The sequence below is a fragment of the Scyliorhinus torazame genome, chromosome 10, assembly GCF_047496885.1.
Source record: "Scyliorhinus torazame isolate Kashiwa2021f chromosome 10, sScyTor2.1, whole genome shotgun sequence".
Taxonomy (NCBI): domain Eukaryota; kingdom Metazoa; phylum Chordata; class Chondrichthyes; order Carcharhiniformes; family Scyliorhinidae; genus Scyliorhinus; species Scyliorhinus torazame.
The window spans coordinates 136,898,632-136,918,930 of record NC_092716.1 but is presented as its reverse complement, the minus strand read 5'-3'; positions in this window follow the sequence as shown (position 1 = coordinate 136,918,930).

The window sequence follows — 20,299 nt, the reverse complement described above, 5'->3', positions numbered from 1 at the left end:
GAAGGGGTGAATGGGGTATTTGAGGCCTCCTGCAGAAGGCTGTACAAGTCCGAGCCTCTGCCTGGCGATGGGTATGAGGCAGTTCTTGGATGGGTTGGAGTTCCCTAGGGTGGAGGAGGGGAGGGTGCAGGGATTGGGGCCCCCGATTGGGCTGAGGGAGGTGATGAATGTGGTGATATGCGTAAAGCAATTCTGTATATAATATTGTACACAACCTCTGACCAGGAGGTGGCAATGTGGCAGGGTAAGTCTCCCATGCGGCTATGTGCCTCGAGGCAGTTGGGGGTAAGACGTGTTGGTGGATAGATGTAATTTGCAGTAGCTCTATAATAGTTAGTCAGTGTTAGTAGTTTGTTATTTATTTATTCCAGTTATCTTTACCATGCAGTTGTTTCGTAATAAATTTTTAAAACTAGATGTTCTGTAGTGCATCATTCATATCGGCAAGTCTATAGAACATGATAATAGACGGTGTTGGATCGATGCCAGCAGAGAAGGGCCAGATGGGTTCCCAGCCGAGTTTTACAAGACATTTGGTGCAGACTTGGGGCCTTTGTTAGTGAGGATGTATAATGAAGTGAGGGGTAGGGGGGAGATCCCCCCCCACATTGTCGCGGGTGTCCAATTCACTGATTTTGAAGAAAGATAAGGGCCCGGAGCAGTGTGGGTCATATTGCTGATATCGCTGCTTAACGTGGATGCAAAGTTGTTTGTGAAGGTTTTAGCATAGCGGATTGTGTGCCAGGGTGAAAGGGATGTGGGGCTGGATTCCCCGCACCCCAGCGGCGAAATCGCATTAAGTGCCGGGATGGAGAATCCAGATTCATGCATGAAATAGGAACCGGCACCGGTTCCGTGATTCTCCGCGCCCCCAAAAAGCGGCGTACTCGGATAATATGCCGCACCACGTATCCACGACTTGTGGCCATGGCTTTAGGCCCGCCCCACTATTCTGTGCCCCCAACCAGCCTAAATTCGTATGTTGTATTTTTAATGTGGTCCTGCCGTTCAGGATATTTGCGGGGCGGCTGCGGACTCAGTCCGCGGTCGCCATAGTCAGGGGCAGGCCAATCGGAGGGCAGGGGGGGCCTCATACAGGACTGTGCCTTTATTGTGCGGGCGGTCCATGTCAGGCACGCGGCCGTTCGGGGCACTATTTCTGTGGTCCAGGCCCGCGGTTTGAGTCTGCCATGGAGCAGGGCGCAGTCGCTGGAGGCCGCCGCCGTGCACATGCACGGCCTCTGACCCGGAAGCGTGTGGGGACGTATCGGCAGCTGGAGCTGCAAACTCCACGACAGCTGCCTGCTAGCCCCCTGCAGGTGTATGAATCTGTGGCCTTTTGGCGCCAGTTTTTGTGGCGTGAAAGACCAGTTTTCACGATGGCATGGGGACATAATCCCTGAAACGAAGAATCCAACCCCCAGTTTCCTTGGTTTCTTTAAATACAACATGCCCCCTCCCCCACAGGGTCATCTGTCCCTTGTTTTTCAGGTTAGTTTTTATTGAGCATTCTCCTCTTTAAACATTCTGATATTTTAACTTTATGTCACTATTAGCACTTCTTCCGTCCTTAATGCCACCATTAACACACCCTTTGCCTTGTGTCCATGACATCTTTGACAATCTGAACCTATGGCTGACCTAACCCTGGCCTTCTATTCTTATACCTATCCTATCCCTGACCTTTTATTCTTATCTCTAACCTATCTCTGATCTTCCAGCCATATAAATACGTTGGCTACAAGAACAAGTCAGAGGCTGGAAATCCTGCAGCCAGCAACCCACCTCCTGACTCCCCAAAGTACGACCATCATTTTCAAGGCACAAGTCAGGAGTGTGATGAAATATCCTCCCCTTGCCTGGATGAGTGCAGCTCCAACAGCACTCAAGAGGTTCAACACCATCCAGGACAATACAGCTGCGGTACCCTCAATAATGACGCTTAGGGATTAAACTGTAAAGAAGGCTTGATTAGACTAATAAAAATGCTAGAGCTAGAGACGAGAGCTGACTGCTGCACAGCCCATGAGGCAGCCCTTTATGTATGGCTCTCAGATGGGCGGAGCCAGAGGCGGAGTCCCCAGGGTTCCAAGCCCGGTCTTAAAGGGGACATCACCTTACATGATGATAAGGCAGTAACCGTTCATCACATTCACCCCTGTTTAAAAAAAGAGTCCAGCGGGGATGAAGTGCCATCATAGGTCCATCCAGTGACCGGATCGTCCTCCTCGACCTACTCAATTCGGGCGGCGGTGCAGCGGGCACGGACGTCCCGGTTGAGGGCACATCCGGGAGCACAGCAGTCGGAGCTTCGGTCCGGGTCGGGGCAGGTAAACTAGGCAGGGCCGGGGGTTGCAGTGCCGGCGCTGGCGGGGTGTGTAAAGGGGGCGGCGGGTCCTTCAGGGGAGCGGCGCGGGAAGGGGCGTCTGTGGTGGAGGATCCAGCTGGTGCCAGATCCCGGAGGGAAACCGTATCTGGCCTGCCGTCAGGGTACTCCACGTAGGCGTAACTGGGGTTGGTGTGGAGCAGTCGGACCTTTTCAACTAGGGGGTCCGTTTTATAGCTCCTCCCGTGCGTCCGGAGAAGAACAGGTCCCGGAGCCATCAGCCAAGGTGGAAGTGAGACCCCGGACGTAGACTTCCTGGGGAAGAGAAACAATCGGTCGTGAGGGGTCTCATTCGTGGCCGTGCAGAGGAGTGCAGGGCATCGGGTAGGACCTCCTGCCAGTGGGTGGTTGGGAGATTTCTCGACCGCAGGGCCAGAAGGACAGCCTTCCACACGGTCGTGTTCTCCCTCTCCACCTGCCCGTTTCCCCGCGGGTTATAACTGGTCATTCTGCTCGAGGCGATGCCTTTGCTGAGCAGATACTGACGCAGTTCATGGCTCATGAACGATGTACCACGGTCGCTGTGGATATAAGCAGGGAAACCGAACAGGGTGAAGATGCTGTGCAGTGCCTTAATCACCGTGGCTGAGGTCATGTCGGTGCAGGGAATGGCGAATGGGAAACTGGAGAACTCATCGATCACGGTGAGGAAATAGGCATAACGGTTGGTGGACGGGAGGGGCCCCTTGAAGCCCACGCTCAGCTCTCAAAGGGGCCCGAGGCCTTCACGAGCCGAACCTTGTCTGGCCGATAGAAGTGCGGTTTGCACTCCGCACAGACCTGGCAGGCCCTGACCATGGCCTTGACCTCCTTGGTTGAGTAAGGTAGGTTGCGGGACTTGATGAAATGGACGAGTCGGGTAACCCCCGGGTGGCAGAGGTCATTGTGGATAGCTTGCAGGCGGTCCTCCTGCACGTTGGCGCATGTGCCGTGGGACAGGGCATCTGGGGGCTCGTTGAGCTCCCCTGGACGATACTTGATATCGTACGAGTAGGTGGAGAGTTCGATCCTCCACCTCAAAATTTTATTGTTTTTTATTTTGCCCCGTTACGTGTTATTGAACATATAGGCGACCGACCGTTGGTCGGTGATGAGGGTAAACCTCCTACCAGCTAGGTAGTGTCTCCAGCGCCGCACAGCCTCCACAATGGCTTGTGCCTCCTTTTCGACTGCAGAGTGTCGAACCTCGGAGGCGGTGAGGGTTCGGGGGAAGAACGCTACTGGTCTGCCTCCTTGATTGAGGGTAGCAGCCAGGGCGATGTCTGATGCATCGCTCTCTACCTGGAAAGGGATGGTTTTGTCCACCGCGTGCATGGTGGCTTTGATGATATCGGCCTTGATGCGGTTGAAGGCCAATTGAGCCTCAGCTGAGAGGGGAAAAGTGGTGGTCTTTAGGAGTGGGCGGGCTTTGTCCGCATACTTGGGGACCCACTGGGTATAATAGGAGAAAAGCCCCAAGCACCGTTTGAGGGCCTTGAGGCTGCGGCGGAGAGGGAGTTCCTTAAGGGGGAGCATGCGGTCGGGGTCGGGACCTAGGACCCCGTCTTCCATGACATAGCCGAGGATGGCCAGCCGGGTGGTGTGGAAAACGCATTTGCCCTCGTTATAGGTCAGGTTAAGGGCTCGGGCGGTCTGGAGGAACTTTTTGAGGTTAGCGTCATGGTCCTGCTGATCATGGCCGCAGATGGTGACATTGTCCAAGTACGGTTATGTAGCCCGCAAACTGTACTGGTCCACCATTTGGTCCATCGCCCTTTGAAAGACGGAGACCCCATTTGTGACACCAAAGGGGACCCTGAGGAAGTGGAAGAGCCGGCCGGCTGCTTCGAAGGCAGTATAGGGGCGGTCTTTTGGTCGGATGGGGAGCTGGTGGTAGGCGGATTTGAGGTCGACCGTGGAAAAGGCTCGGTATTGGACGATCCGATTTACCATTTCCGCGATGCGAGGAAGGGGGTACGCATCAAGCTGCGTGAATCGGTTTATGGTCTGGCTATAATCCACGACCATCCGTTTCTTCTCCCCGGACCGGACTACCACCACTTGTGCTCTCCAAGGGCTGTTGCTAGCCTCGATGACCACCTCTCCCAGTAAACGCTGGTCCTCTGACTTGATAAAAGCCATACCTTGGGCACTGTAGCGCCGGCTCCTGGTGGCGACGGGCTTACAGTCAGGAGTGAGGTTAGCGAATAGCGAGGGGGGTGCGACTTTCAGTGTCGCAAGGCAGCACACCGTGAGGGGGGGGCAAGGCTCTGCTGAACTTCAGTGTCAGGCTTCGGTGGCTGCACTGGAAATCCAGTCCGAGCAGCAGGGGGGCACAGAGGTGAGGGAGGATATAAAATTTGAAACGGGTGTATTTGGCGCCCTGGATTGAGAGATCCACACTACAGTACCCCATGATTTGTACCGAGTGGGACCCAGATGCGAGGGCTATGGTTTAGGATGCGGGATGGGTGCGTAGGGAGCAGTGCCTTACCGTTACAGGGTGGATAAAGCACTCCGTGGCATGCAGTGTCGTGCCCGTTGACCTGGACCTGCATCATGGAGTTCTGCAGGTGTTTTGGCCGAGTTTGATCGAGGGTGATCGCACCCAGTCGCGGGTAGTCAGAGTCCTGAGCCGAGTCGGACTCGTAAAATGGTCGCTGTGCATGTCGGGTCGAGAAGATGGCCGCCGACAAGATGGCCGCTCCCATGATTCGCACGAGGCTGATGATGCGTCAGAAGAGAGCGTGACGGGTCGGTGCGCAGCAGCATTGCGAGGCCTGCGGGCCCGAGAGCCTGATTTTCGGACCGGCTGTTCTTTGTTTTTCTGGCCCTTGGGTCTGGCCAGGCAGACCCTCTCAAAGTGCCCTTTCTCCCCGCAGTCGCTGCAGATCGCGGAGCGGGCTGGGCAGCGTGGGCGTGGGTGCTGGCCCCGTCCGCAGAAGTAGCATGGTGTGCCCCCATGGTGAGCGGGTCACCGCGTGGCGCAGGCCTGTAATACGGTTGAATCTGAGGAAGTCCGGGGGGGGGCTGGCAGAGACCGCGGGGTACGTACCCAAGTTTTGTTGGGCCACCGCCAGCGAGGAGGGGAGCGTTAGCGTCTCCTGGAGGTCGTTTGTCCCATTTTCGAGCAGCCGCTGCCGGATGTAGGTCGAGCGGATGCCGGACACGAAAGCGTCTCTGATGTGCAGGTTCATGTGGACTTCGCCTGTCACATCCTGATGGTCACAGTCCCTGGCAAGCGCGGTGAGTTTTTCAACAACCTCGTCGAGCGATTCCCCCGAGTGCTGCCGGCAGGTAGAGAGCAGATGCCGGGCGTGCACCTCATTGATGGGTTTGACAAACTGCTTGCGGAGCAACTCGATCGCTTCCTCATAAGTCGTCGCCTTTTTGAGCGTGGCGGAGATTCTGTGACTCACCCGGGCGTGGAGTAGACGCAGCTTGCGTGGCCTCAGAATGGGAATCCCTGCGGAGTCCAGGTAGGCCTCGAAGCACCGCAGCCAGTATTTAAACATTTCCTTCGCCTCCGGCGTTCATGCATCCAGATTGAGCTTCTCTGGTTTTAGGCCTGCGTCCATCCTGAATCTAGTTTAGTCTAATAAATTGAGGTGCCCTCAATAATGACGCTTAGAGATTAAACTGTAAAGAAGGCTTTATTAGACTAATAACTATGCTAGAGCTAGAGACGAGAGCTGACTGTTGCACAGCCCATGAGGCAGCCCTTTATGTATGGCTCCCAGATGGGCGGAATCAGAGGCGGAGTCCCCAGGGTTCCGAGAGGTGAGGTCCGGGAGCTTCAGCACCTCAGGGTAATTCGAGAAATTCGCATGAAAGAGGTCGATGCCAACCTTGGACCACGGAGAGGTCACTATGTCATGCTGTTGGAGCGTCTCCTTGCTCTGCGCGGGCTGTAACCACTGACAGGTAGCACAGTTCAGGACCATGTTCGTGATGTCCTGGCTGATGCCGGGCCAGTAGACAGCTTGCCAGGCTCTGCGTCTGCACTTCTCGATGCCCAGGTGTCCCTCATGAATCTGGCGCAGCACCAAGCTCTGGAGACTGAGCGGAATGACAATCCTGTCCAGCTTGAGGAGGATACCATCAATCACCGTCAGATCATCCTTCACATTGTAAAATTGTGGGCACTGCCCTTTCTGCCAGCCATTGGTGAGGTTGTGGATGACGCGCTGCAAGAGGGGGTCTTTGGCTGTCTCATCACGGATGAGAACTACCTTCTCATCTGTCACCGGGATAGTGCTAGCACACAGCTGCACCTGCGATTCGATGTGCTGGATGATCTCCAGCGGCTCACTGGGCGAGGTGACAGAGCGGGACAAGGCATCAGCGATGATGAGCTCCTTGCCAGGTGTGTACACCAAGTTGAAGTCATACCTCCTAAGTTTTAGCAGGATTCTCTGCAACCGAGGCGTCATGTCGTTCAGGTCCTTGTGGATGATGTGGACCAGAGGGCAATGATCTGTCTCGACAGTGAATGTTGGCAGGCCGTAGACATAATCATGAAATTTGAGGATGCCGGTGAGAAGACCCAAGCACTCCTTCTCAATCTGAGCATATCTGGTTTCAGTGGGCGTCATCGACCTTGATGCGTAGGCTACTGATACCCAGGATGATGTGTCATCTTGTTGAAGCAACACTGCACCAATGCCATCCTGACTCGCATCTGTGAATATCTTTGTCTCCCGGTCCGGGTCGAAGAATGCCAGGACTGGTGCAGTGGTGAGCTTGGCTTTCAGCTCCAGCCACTCTGTCTGGTGTGCTGCCTTCCACTCAAAGGCAGTTTTTCACCAGGTTGCCTAGGGCTGTGGTGTGTGTGTCAGTTGGATACGTGCAGATGGCAGGACCCCGTGCCGTGATGGCATTCCCGTTGTAAGCCAGGAGCTTGCAGGCAGCTGGAAGGACCATGGGGGGTTTCTTAATGCGTCTGGAGTCTGCCTGTGAGAGGAGGCTGGCAGAGGCACCTGTGTCCAGCTTGAACTGGATGGGGCAGTGGTTGCCCTTCATCACTGCTCGCCATTCGCCCTCGGAATCCATAGCTAGGATTGACTGGACTTGCAATGAGTCTGGTGTGGCATATTCACACGTTGTAATAATGCCCACACAGTAGGCATTGTCCAGGCATTCATCATCTGGAATCCGTTGCACTGCCGGGATCAGAATCCTGTAGGTGTTGTTGCACACTCCGGATGCACCGTCGTCGGAATTGGGAGCGCTGGCTCCTGACTGGTGGTGCAGATCTGCACAGGGCTGCATAGTGGCCTGGCTTCCCACAGTTTAAACAGCGTCTGCCTCTTGCAGGGCAGTGTTTCTTTAAATGGGCGGTGCCACAGTTCGAACACGTCATGACGCTGGCGTCCTGACGCTCCGTGCATCGTTGCACATGCGCAGTGCGGTTCTCAGATGTCTGCACCTGCGCAGTGCGGGTTTCAGCCGCTTCGACATCCCGTTCGCATCGCGCATGCATCGGGCCCCGGGAGGAGCGTGCAAAATGGCCGCTTTCATCAATGTTGAGGCGCTGCATCCGGGAGATGGCCTGCACACTCTCTGCCTTGTGGGAGTCTAGTTTATCATTTTCTGCCGTTTTGTACTGGGAATAGTGATTTTCAGCGTGTTCATGCACTGTACATGTTTCAATCGTGACTGGAAGGGTCATATGCTTGATCTTCAGTAACTGCTCTCTCAGAGGATCAGAGTGAACTCCAAAAACAATTTGGTCTCTGATCATGGAGTCAGTGATATCACCGAAGTTGAAGGATTGCGCTAGCAGTCTAAGGTTAGTGAAAGATGAGTTGAAGGATTCGTCTTTACCTCGCAATCGCTGCTTGAATATGTAGAGCTCGAAGATTTTGTTGGTGTCCACCTCACACTGGCTGTAAAACTTGTGCAGGATGGTCTGAAACTTTGTCTTGTCCTAGTCTTCGGCGAAGTGCAAGGAGTTGAATATTTCCAAGGCATGATCACCCGCTGTGGTGAGGAAAAGAGCTATCTTCCGTGCATCAGACGCACCATTGAGGTCTGATGCTTCGACGTAAAGCTGAAATTTCTGCTTGAATGTCTGCCAGTTGGCACTGAGATTGCCGGAGGTCCTGAGCTGGTGAGGAGTCAGAATCTTTTCCATTGTGCCGGTTTACATTCCTGGTCATCACAGATCTTGCTCAGTTGAACTAACTAGATTGAACAGACTCCTGGTATCATGTTGTGTTCTGTAATTTGGAATAACACAAGCTGCCACTTGATGCAGTTTTGAGCAAAAGATGCTCCAGACTTTGAAGTGAGTCCAATGTGTTTTATTGAACTATTAGCACAGTTCTCAATGAGTTCAACTCTCTGCTAATCTAAATGTAGTAACTCAGTCAAACTGAACCAGCCTTGCTCTAAGCCACCTGCTGGGGTGTAATGCTGAGGATCACCCTGTCTCACTCTGTAGATGTTGGTCTGTGGAAAGAGGTGGGGTGTGAGTGCCTCATCCATTTTATAGTGAGATACAACCCCTGAGTGTCCTACTGCTCATTGCCATGTCCTATTCTATGTGTTCATTAGCTGCATGTTTTCATATCATGACAATGCTTTCCGTTACCTGTTAAATTTGTCTGTCTATTTTTGTTGCCCATGTGATTGTTACATGTTTTTAACTGATTGCTTAGTCTTGAGATGAATGTTCAAAGTAAATCACACTGCAATTCGGCTTTCGGGCTGTGCATGTGTTTCTTGAATTTAAAAATATTGTACAAGGGGCATGCTGAAGATAGTATATCCCTTGGATATTATGTAGATAATTGTTCTTTGTGGAATAACATATTCTGTACAAAAGGTGTGATTGAGAAAAGGTTCAGATTTACCCTGCTGGCTTGAAATAAATGTTGGAGTGAAAAGGAAATACATAAAATTAGATAGGTACAAGCCATCTACTTCCTGATTGTTTTACAAAAACAAATACTTGTATGAAGAAACAGCTAGAATTCTAGGGGTGTGGTGTCTCACCATGGGAACGAGTGAATTTAATTGAAGTAAAAAATCATTTGGAATTAAAAGCTGGGGTCAGTAATGATGGTTGTGAAACTATCATTTTGCAAAAACTCATGTGGCTAACTAATGTGCTTTTGGGGAAGGAAATTGGCCATCCTTGCCTCGTCTGGTTTCTGAGTAATTCTAGCCCCACAGCAATGTGGTGAAAACTGCCCTCTGAAATAGCTGAGCAAGCTCAAATCAGCTGTACAAAACCACTACAGAAAAAAGTGTTACGATCCCAGACCAAACCCCCACATTTTGTATGATCCAGGATGAGACATGTTTTGTGACGTTCTGGTTTGTGACCAGTAACTTTTGCTTTAAAGTAGAGTAAATTAGAAAATCAGTTGTTCACTCAGAATAAAATTAGAAGATTTCATGTTTTTAAACAAACCGAATAATGCCAATGATACCATTGCTGTTCTAGCTGACATAGACGTGGGATCTGTCTCTTTGCCCTGCCCTGACTGGGAGGCAACAGGAAGCCTCCACTGAAAAAACTGCCATGAAAACAGACAATGAGCCAAATGCCTGCATTTGGGCAGAGCACTCGTGGAATAGAAACTATTAGAAATGATTTACATCATCAAAAATCAGTGGTATTTGAAGCACAAAATGTATATAATAGAGGAAAGGTCACAGAGAGGTTCTTCAGGAAAATCCCGTCGCTGTGAAAATATGGAGAATCCCAGCCCTTTGAATCGTTTGCCTATTTGAAAGAAGAAAAAGATGGCCCAAAATTTTGTTTTGATGCTTCATCAAGTTTCTTATTGGCATGAAAGCAATATGTTAGACCACCACTCTGTTACACTGCTCTACTGGTTTTGACTCCAAAAAGCCATGCTATATTAGCTTGGAATATAGCATTCTCAATTTCTGGCATGATATTCTGGAGCCACTGACAGAGTCAGCGAGAGACTTGACTTGAGACTCTTGAGAAAGGAATGTGATGGAATACTCTGCAGTTGCAAGGATGAGTGCAACTCCAACAACACTCGGGGGGGTGATGACATAGTGGTGTTGTCAATAGACGGTAACCCAGAGTCCTTGAGTAATGTTTGGGGACCTGGTTTCAAATTCCATGGCAAATGGTGGAATTTGAATTCTATAAAAATCAGAATTAAAAGTCTAATGATGAGCTTGAAAACATTGTTTATTGTCGTAAAAGCTCATCTGGTGCACTAATGTCCTTTAAGGAAGAAAATCTGCCATCCGTTTCCAGTTCAGGTCCACAGCAATGGGATTTACTCTGAAATGGCTGAGCAAGCCACTCGGTTGAAGGGCAATTGGGGATGGGCAATAAATGCTGGCCCAGCCAATGCTGCCCAGATCCTACAAATTAATAAATGAAAAGCTTGGCACTGCAACCCTTCCGGAAAAATTCACTCACTCCACCATCGATGCACAGTGGCAGCAGTGTGTATCATCTAGAAGATGCTCCTCCGACAGCACCGTCTGAACCCATGCCTACTATTATCTAGAAGGACAAGGCCAGAAGATGGGTGGAAACACCACCAACTTGAAGTTCCCTTCCAAGCCAATAACCTTCCTAACTTTAATATATATCGCCATTACTTCACTGTTGGGTCAAAATCCTGGAACTCCTTCCCTAACAGCACTCTGGGTGTACCTACACCACAAATACTCTAGTACATAGATACATAGAATATAGGAGCAGGAGGAGGCCTTTTGGCCCTTCGAGCCTGCTCCACCATTTATCACGATCATGGCTGATCATCCATCTCAATAGCCTAATTCTGCTTTCTCCCCATAGCCTTTGATCCAATTCGCCCCAAGTGCTATATCCAGCTGCCTCTTGAATATATTCAATGTCTTAGCATCATCTACTTCCTGTGGTAATGAATTCCACAGGCTCACCACTCTTTGGATGAATAAATGTCTCCTCATCTCAGTCCGAAATGTCTTATCCTGAATCCTCAGACTGTGACCGCTGGTTCTGGATACACATACCATTGGGAACACCTTACCTGCATTTACTCTGTCTAGCCCTGTTCGAATTCTCTATGAGATCCCCCCTCATTCTTCTGAACTCCAGCGATAACAATCCTAACCTCGTCAATCTCTCCTCATATGACAGTCCTGCATCCCTGGAATCAGTATGGTAAACCTTCGCTGCACTCCCTCGAGAGCAAGAACATCCTGCCTCAGACAATATAACTGCACACAATATTCTACATATGGCCTTACCAAGGCCCTGAATAATTGCAGCAACACATCCCTGCTTCTGTACTCAAAACCTCTCACATTGAAGGCCAACATACCATTAGCCTTCTTTACTGCCTGCTGCATATGCATGCTGACCTTCAGTGACTGGTGCACAAGGACACCCAGGTTGCGCTGCACACTCCCCTCTCCCAATTTTCAACCATTCAGTTAGTAATCTGCCTTCCTGTTTTTGCTCCAAAGTGAGTAACCTCATACTTATCCAAATTATACTGCATCTGCTGTTGGGTGAAAATATTCACAAGTAGACCTTAACGTGAGCAAAATAAGCTATTTATTGTTGCAGAGCTCTGGGAGAAAGTCTTCGATTCCTCGGTCTTGCCGGTAGACTTTCTCACTGAGCTGTGGCTTAAACTGGGATAATATACTCTTTCAAAAGCAGAATTAGTTCACATTCTCATTTACATACAGCCAATCAAGTATCGCAGTTCATTCCATATATAGTTATCCATTCTTTACACAGTATGTTACATTCATCCAATCAATATGTTGCACGTGTGATTACATAAGGTCATAAGGTTATGAGTTGCCAGTCATAAGGTCATGAGCTGCAAGTCCTGGAATTGAACCCGGGACCTCTTGCAGCTGTTTTGACAGCTTAGAATAACAGCTCCTGCAGTCCGTGGAGCACTGGTCATCATTGACCCATTGTCTTTGGAGGATACATCTGTAGAGTCCCTCTTGATCCAAAGTTCACTGTCTCAACATTCATGGCAACCAAAGCAGAAAGTTTACACCAACACTGCCATTGATTTGCCTACTCACCCAACCTGTCCAGATGATGGTGTAGGATCTCTGCATCCTCGTCACAGTTCACCCTCCCACCCAAATTGGTATCATCTACACATTTTGAGATGTTACATTTTGTTCCCTCATCCAAATCATTACTATATATTGTGAATACCTGGGGTCCTAGCACCGATCCCTGCGGCACCCGACTAGTTACTGCAGGCCAATTTGAAAATAACTCATTAATTCTTACTCTTTGTTTCCTCTCTGCCAACCAGTTTTCTATCCACCTAAATACACTTCCGCTAATCCCATGCGCTTTAAGTTTGCACAATAATCACTTATGCGGGACTTTGTCAACCGCCTTCTGAAAGTCCAAGTATACCACATCGACTGGCTCCCCCTTGTCAACTGTACTGGTTACACCTTCAAAACATTCCAACAGATTTGTCAAGCATGATTTCCCCTTTATAAATCCATGCTGACTCTGATTGATCCTGCCACTGCTTTCTAAATGTTTTGCTATAAAGTCCTTGATAATGGATTCAAGAATTTTCCCCCCTACCGATTTTAGGATTACTGGTCTATAATTCCCTGTGTTCTCGCTACCTCCCTTTTTAAATATTGGAGTGACATTAGCTACCCTGCAATCTGCAGAGACTGTTCCAGAGTCTATAGAATCATGGAAGATGACCACCAATGCATCCAGTATTTCCAGAGCCACCTCCTTAAGCACTCTGGGATGCAGATTATCAGGCCCTGGGGATTTATCCGCCTTCAATCCCATCAATTTTCTCAGCACCATTTCTCTACTAATATTGATCTCCCTCAGTTCTTCCGCCTCACTAAACCTTTCATTCTCCAACATTTCTGGTATCTGATTTGTTTCCTCTTTTGTGAAGACAGAACCAAAGTATGTATTCAATTGCTCAGCCATTTCTTTGTCCCTTATTATGCATTCCCCTGTTTCTGTCTGTTGTGGGCCTACATTTGTCTTTACCAATCTCTTTCTCTTCACATATCTAGAGAAACTCTTAGTGTCAGTCTTTATGTTCCCTGCAAGCTTACTTTAATACTGTATTTTCCCCTAGTTAATCAATCCCTTGATCCTTCTTTGCTGAATTCTAAACTGTTTCCAATCCTCAGACCTATTATTGTTCTTGGCCAATTTGTATGCTTCCTCCTTGGATTGGATACTATTTCTAATTTCCTTTGTAAGCCATGGGTTGGCCCTCTTACCCATTTTGCTTTTTAGTGGTTGAGGAACGCAGCTCACTACCTACTTACCAAGGGCAATTGGGAATAGGCAATAAATGCTATCCCACAACCTAAGAATGAATAAATAAAAGTGGTCCTTTGCCAATTGGAAATTTTCATTGCTGTTTTCAAATCAGAAACAAATTCATTTCATTATTTTCTTGTCCAAAATGGCAGTAAACTTTAAACATTACAGAAACTTGAGAATTATTTCTGATAAATTGTATATTGGCTTTAATTTATATATATTTATGTATATTTGTGTATATAGGTAACTATATGCCAGGCTACAACCACCGGTATGCAGGTCCAGACAAGACATTTCAGCGCAATTATTACTGTGAGTATTTTAATATCCAGTCATCACTGTGTTTAATTGTATTGAAGTAAAGTAGCTAAGTAGATTATTGTGTAAATTCACAAATGCAATTGTTGGTCATCTTTTATAAAATGACCATATTTCTAACCTTATATGCACAATTGTATTTGAGGCTTAACCTGCACTTTTTGAATTGATTTTACTTTTCAAATATCCATTCAAATTGTTCAGGAAAAAAGAGAAGGGGTGGCAATATTGATTAAAAGAATATTAGTGTTGCAGAGTAAGGATGTCCTCAAAGGGTCAATGATGGAATATATTTGATTAGAATTAAGAGAAAACAGAGGTGCAAACACACAACTGGGTCTATTTCTGCAGGCCATAACTAGTGGGAAAGATATAGAGGAACAAATTTGCAAGGAGATTACAGTGAGTTCAAAAACTTTAATGGGGTACTGTCATTATCTTAATATATATATATGGAATAATAATAACGTAAGTGATAGAGATGGGAAGGGTTTCTGAAGTGTGTTCAGGAGAGTTTTTTAGATTAGTGTCATTCTGACCGAAGGATCGACCTGGTTCTAGGAAATGAGCTGTGTTGGGTCGATCAAATGTCAGTTGATGAGCATGTATGGGACAGTAATCAGAGTATCACCGGGTTCAGGGTAGCTGTGGAAAAGAAGAAGGAACAATTCAGAGTAAAAAATCATTGATTGGGGGAGGGCCAATTTTAATGGGATGAGAATGAATCTGGCTGAGATAACTCTGAATCAAAGATTGACGTGCAAAATTGGATTGGAATACAGGGCTGCCTTTAAAGAGGAGATAATTCTGGCACAGTTGTGACACTTTACCATGAGGGGAAAGGTGGGACAAAACAAAAAGCCCATTGCTCCCTAGATGATGAAAGAGCAAGGTGCAGCAGAAGAAGGGTGTGAATAACAGATGGCAGGTTAATATTACAAGTGAGAACCTGGTTGAGTATAGAAAGTTCAGAGGGAAAGTAAAAAAGATAAATACAAGAAACAAAAAGAGAGCATGAGAAGAGACTGGAAGGTAACATAGAAGCAAATCACAAAGTCTTCAAAAAAACAAATAAAGAGTAAAACGTTGGTAAAATGAGTGGGACCAAAAAGGAGAACTGAGCATGGCTGCAGCACTAAATGAACACCTTGCAATTATCATTATCAAGAAAGAAGATTCTGCCAAAGTCACAGGTGAAAAAAAAGGTAGCTGAGACATTGGATGGACTAAACATTGATGAAGAGAAAGTATGAGAAAATTGGCTGTACTTAAAGTTGGCCAATCACTAGGACCATATAAGATCCATCCAAAGGGTTATAACCTGCCTGGATCCTATTGGCTGGGGACAATTGGCTACCCCATGTTCCTTGACGATAATAAGCTCCCCAATGAGGGGCAATCATTAGCAGTGCAACTGTATAATTCCACGTGAGAGTACCTTTAAGAAATGGGTGTTATGAATGGGTGTGTATATAAACATCTGTATTGAGAGCACCTTTAAGAAATGGATGTTTACTACTGCAGTGATGTCAGAGAGTGGGTGGAGCTGGGCTATCTGTCAGCTTTTTACTTTTGTTTTTGAGCAGGCTGCAGGGTGTGTTTTAGTTTTGTTTCAGTGTTGGAGCTGAAGCCAGACCAAGCAGCTGTACTGCTGTTCTCTCTGCCATCAAAAGACTATCTCTTAATCATTTGGTGAATTCATAATTATAAATGTTTTCAGTGGTGACTTTAACCTGATGTGCTTCTGAGAAAGGTTTTGTTTTTAAATCGGATGGATGTTAAAAAGGAAAGTTTAAAGGTTTACTTAGTGTTGTAGTCTTTGGGGTTGATTTGAATTAATGGTTGCTAATATGTTCACTGTATGTTTTAAAAAGGTTAACTTGAGTTCATAGAATAAACATTGTGTTGCTTTAAAAAAACAATTTTCCATTTCTGCTGTGCCACACCTGTAGAGTGGGCCGTGTGCTCCCCATACCACAATCTGGTAAAAGTTGTGGGCCAGGTGAACGCCATGATACACTTTGGGGTTCTCTAAACCCTGGCCCATAACAATAAATAGAGCTGGTCAGTGTGGTACCAACTAGAGATGGCACTGTGTACATGTTGCAATTTTCTGTTTGACTCTGTAAACCTGTGCTGGATTCTTCATGGTGCTCACAAAACAAAGATGCTAAGTAGTTAAGGGTGAAAATTGTGCAGGAATGGGCCATAGTCTTCCACGCCTCCTTAGTTGCAGGGCAGTGTCAGAGGACTGGAAAATTGAATATGTTATACTTTTGGTGGATACGGATAAACCTAGTGACTACAGTCAGTCAGTTTAACCTTGGTGTTGGGAAAGCTTTTAGAAATGATAATCTGGGCAAAAGTAACAGTTCCTTGGAAAAATTTGGATTAATTAAGGAACATCAGCATAGATTTGTTAAGGGAAAATCATGTACAACTAACATGAAATTTTTGATGAAGGAGCATGAGTGTTGATGAAGTTATTGACGATGATGTACATGGATTTCCAAAAGATGTTTTCTAAAATGCCACAACAGGCATGTGAGCAAGGTTGAAATCCATGAAGTAAAAGGGATAGTGGCCGCAAGTATGCAAAGTTGGCTCCCGGAAACAGGAAGTCAAATGAACAATCTTTTTAGACTGGAGGATGGTGTATAGTGATGTTCCCTCGAGGTCAGTATAAGGAACACTTTTTAAATTATAATTTGAAAGGCATTAAGAAGCAGAGGGACCTGGGATATATGTAGTCAAAGGTGGTAGGAAACCTTTAAGAGAGTAGTTATTAAGTAAGTTGGGACTGTTTTCCCTGGAAATGAGGAGGCTAAGAGGAGATTTTATAGAGGTATTCAAAACCATGAGGGGTCTGAACAGAGTAGATAGGGGAAACTATTCTCATTGATGGATACATTGACAACAAGAGGGAATAGATTTAAGGTAATCGGCAAAAGAAACAATGAGAAATGTTTTTAATATAGCAAGTGGCTAGAGTCTGGAACGCACTACTTGAAAATGTGGTGGAGGCAGGTTCAATCGAGGCAATTATGAAGAATTGGATGATTTAACTGGTAAGGAAGGATGTACAGGGTTATCGGGAAAAGGCGGGTGCGGAACGTGATGCCAGCACAGACATGAGAGGCCAAATGGCATGCTACTGTGCTGTAACCTTTCTGTAATAACCATATGGGATTTGGGTTTTCTATTGAGGGAGATAGAGCACTAAAGCAAAGAAGTTACAATAAATATTTCAAAATCACTTGCTTGGCCTCAACTGGTATTGCATTCAGTTCTGCACACTACACTTTAGGAAGGATGTGAAGGCAATAGAGTGAGTGCTGAAAAGATTGACAAGGTGGATTCTGGGGATGAGGAACTTCAGTAGATAGACTTGAGAATCTGGAGCTGTGCTCATTGGAGAAGAGAAAGTTGAGAGGAGATACAAGAGAGACGTTCAAAATCATGAGATGTCTGGGTAGAATAGATGAGGAGAAACTGCTCTGATTACTGGAAGAATTGAGAATTAGAGGGCACTAATTTAAGATGATTGACAAAAGAACGAAAAATGACATGAGGAAAAATAATCTACACAGCGTGCGATTAAGCTCTGAAATACACTGTGTGAAAGTGTGATGGTGGCAGATTCATTTGTGGCTTTCAAAAGAGAATGGATCATAATCTGAACAGAAAAAAATGTTGAACCACGGGGAAAAGGCAGGGGAGTGTCACAAGGTGTTCTTGCAGAGAGCTGGCACAGATATGGCAGGCTGAATGGTTTCTGTGTAAGCATTCAATGATTATATTGATTCTCCTAAATTCTTACCAGAACTGGAGAACCATCATTATGCTTCACTTACATTGAATCAATAAGTAAATGAGATGCAATATTTTAATTAATATTTCTCATTATATAGGGCGTGCACAATTTGTATTCATCCCTTGAAGGTCTTCCATTTGTGGACCAATTGTGATAGGTCCATTAAGATGCACATGAGCTGTTTTGTCAGGTTGACTCGTAACATGTAAAAGATGATGGGGGGGATTCTCCGGTCCCCGAGCCTCATGTTTCTCTAATCAGTAGATGAGGTTTTACTTGGTTCTAAATGGGAAACAGATGGAGTTCATTGGGAGGAGTTTGAGAGTGTTTGAAATGTTACAAAATGTTCTACCAATAAAGTTTCTTCTTTTAATCTACACAAAACATTTCCTTCACAGCTCTGACAGAAGGAACGTGCTATACTTGGGGCACTGACCATTTCCAGACCTTTGACAATAAAATATTTGCCATCAGTACAACGTGCAACTACATCTTTGCCAGCGATTGCTCAGGAGATTTCAATATTCAACTTCGTAGAAAAAAGGGTGGAACTATTTCAAGAATCATAATCCAGATCGTTAGTACCATGATCAAAGTTGAGAATGGAAGTATTACAGTGAATGACAAAAGGTATGTCTTGATAAAGCTTTCTAATTTAAGATAATTGAAACCATTATATAGTCCTTTCCATGCTATTATGTCAAAGTTACATTGGTTTTTACATTGTTAACGGTTTGAGTGTGGCTTTAAAATAAAATAAAAGGGTTGCTTGCTGGTTTGTATTCCATTTGGATGCGGCTGACTTGTTCTGCTGTGGCTATGTACCAACTCACAGAAAACTCTCGGACAGAGCACATACAGATGTACATGGGAAATGAGAAATAATTTGCTGATAACATCGTTCATAATCTTGGGATGTCCTAAAGCATTTTAGAGCCAATGAAGTACTTTTAAAATGTCATCACAATTGTAATATAAGCAAAGCAGTGGTCGGCTTGCACAAAATAATATGACAATGACCAGATATACTCTTTCTGCGATGCCGATTGTGAATCACTACTGCTGGATAGGTTCAAGAACGTGACTGATTAGGGGAGAGCATGGGACCGCGGCCTGGAGGAGAGCAAGGAGTCAGTATAAATAGATCGCGAGAAACTGTTCCCATTCATGAAAGGATCGAGAACAAGAGTTTTTTACACGACGAGTGGTTAGGGTCTGGAAGGCACTGCCTGTGGGAGGTTCAATTGAGGCATTCAAGAGAGGATTAGATAATTATTTGAAAATAAATAATCTGCAGGGTTATGAAAAGAAGGCAGGAGGAAGGCATAAGATGAAATGCTCATTCAGAGAGCTGGTGCAGACGCAATTGGCCAAATAGCTTCCTGCACTATAACTATTCTGATTCTGTCAAGTGCAGAACTGAGGCCTGGGAGGAGAGAGTACAGGACTGTAACCTGGGGAGAGTGTGGGGCCTCGGCCTGGGTAGATTGTGGTGTTGCAACCTTGGGAGAGTGTGGAACTGTTGCTTTTGGGGAGAGAGAGGAAGGTTGAGGCTGTCGCAGGGGGAAAAAGAGTGAGGCTGGGGTAAGGGGATTCACTGGGGCTTGAGGGTGCAGGAGGAGTGGGAAGTTTCTCCCATCCAAGAAAGGTGGTGAAATACAGGTAGGGGGAGGGACGTGTGTGAGAATGGACATGGGAAGGCATGAGTGAATAAGTGGGGGTGGTGTGGGAACGGGTGGGAAGACATGAGTCAATTGGGTCTGAGTGGGAATGGGAGGACATGCGTGAGTGGAACTTGACAGAATGGGTGGGTGGTCATCGGTGAGTATGCCAGAGGGAGGCCTAACAATCACATTTGCTGCCTAATGATCACGTTAACTCCTTGTTCCAAATTACAGTTTTTGATGTCAGATGGTACTGAATGGTTTACAATATAGCAGACAAAGTCTTAGTTTTAGATGGCAACTCTGAAATGCTGAATTTTCTCAGTACTGCACTGGACTGTCAGTTTAGAGTTTTGTGCTCGAGTGGACTTTGAACCAAAAGCTAGAGGTGAGAGTACTATTAGTTAAGCCATGACTGGTACCACAATGAGACTACAGTACCAAAATATATGTCACATTGAATAACCTTTTCTATTTACTGGTTCTCTTTGCCAAACGTCACCTATAAAGCCAGATGGGGTGAGGTAACTTAAATGAGAGCTGCTATGTGACTGGTAAATTTCCGTAATAATCTGAAATGTCAACATTTTTTCCATAATTTAGCAAATCCCAAATTACTTCTGCCTTCAGACAATTTTACACTTTGTTGCTCTTTAAAGTCACCAATATGATGTTATGTCCCAACAGCGTCGCCAATACTGTGGGAATTCCTATTTATCTTAGTGGATCACAAGCCTTCCCTTATGTCGGTCAAATGACCACACAACCAGTTAGTTAGTTCAAAAGATGGTTTATTTACATACACAAGGGTTACTTAGACATGCAAACACAATATCTACTACGAGTTAAACTAC